Consider the following 915-nt stretch of genomic DNA (forward strand, 5'->3'; position numbering starts at 1 on the left):
ATCCCTTAGGAGACTTTTGGGAACAATAACATTTTATTTGGGGGGGGTATGGTGATTGTTGGGGACCCTGGGGACTGTATTAGTTGCTACTACTAGGAGGGCCTTTTCCATCTCGGCCCCCAGCCTCTGGAACGCGCTGCCCTTTGAGCTCTGCTCGGCCGCCTCCCTTACTCAGTTTAGGAAGGGGTTAAAAACATTCCTATTTGAGCAGGCTTACCCCTGTCTCTCTGACCCCTGAAGTAGTCTCTCCTCGCCCCCTTCGTCAGCATGTCAGCTGGCATGAGTGGTGGTTTTTATTATATAAGGTTTTTAATGTTATGTTTTTGTGATTTTATACTGTTTATATTGACATATTGTCATATTGTTATGTGGAATGTTGGAAACCGCCTTGGTCTTAGAAAGGCAGTATACAAATAAAATTTTACTTACTTACTTACTATACAATCCATAAGCCACACTTTCTCTACCCCAAATATGTTTTATTTGGGAACTAATGATATATAGAGATGACCAGTTTACATTTCAAAATTCCAAAAGCTCTGTATGTGAGTTCATTCCTCTACATGTGTAGAGAGAACTAGAAATATGCACTCCAGTTTTGCCCCTCCACTCCCAATCTCCTTATGTTAACAAGGAAATCTAAAAAGCTAATGACATTCAGCAGAATGCAGTTAGAGTTGCACAGTATCAGAATCCATGATAAAGCAGGACTTCTGATTGCATGGAGCTCTGCAATTACATTCACTTTTTTTATATTTTTCCTGGTAACCCTGGAAAACCAGGAGTAGTAAGGCTGGAATGCATGTACTTTTTTCCTCTACTGGCAAGGAGAGAGGGGTAGGTTAACAGGGCTTAATAAAGTACTGATTATTTTAAAAAGTTATTTTTTATTATTCCACTTTTTTGTTTTATTTT

At 39.5% G+C, this 915-nt stretch overlaps 1 protein-coding gene across 11 annotated transcripts in view; it reads left to right on the top strand.

Moving 5' to 3' along the window:
• The window catches only part of C4H6orf52 (chromosome 4 C6orf52 homolog), a 36,205-nt gene that overhangs the window by 14,281 nt on the left and 21,009 nt on the right, over window positions 1-915 (top strand). The window lies entirely within an intron of this gene.

Source organism: Sceloporus undulatus, chromosome 4 (assembly GCF_019175285.1).
Source record: "Sceloporus undulatus isolate JIND9_A2432 ecotype Alabama chromosome 4, SceUnd_v1.1, whole genome shotgun sequence".
NCBI classification, from domain to species: domain Eukaryota; kingdom Metazoa; phylum Chordata; class Lepidosauria; order Squamata; family Phrynosomatidae; genus Sceloporus; species Sceloporus undulatus.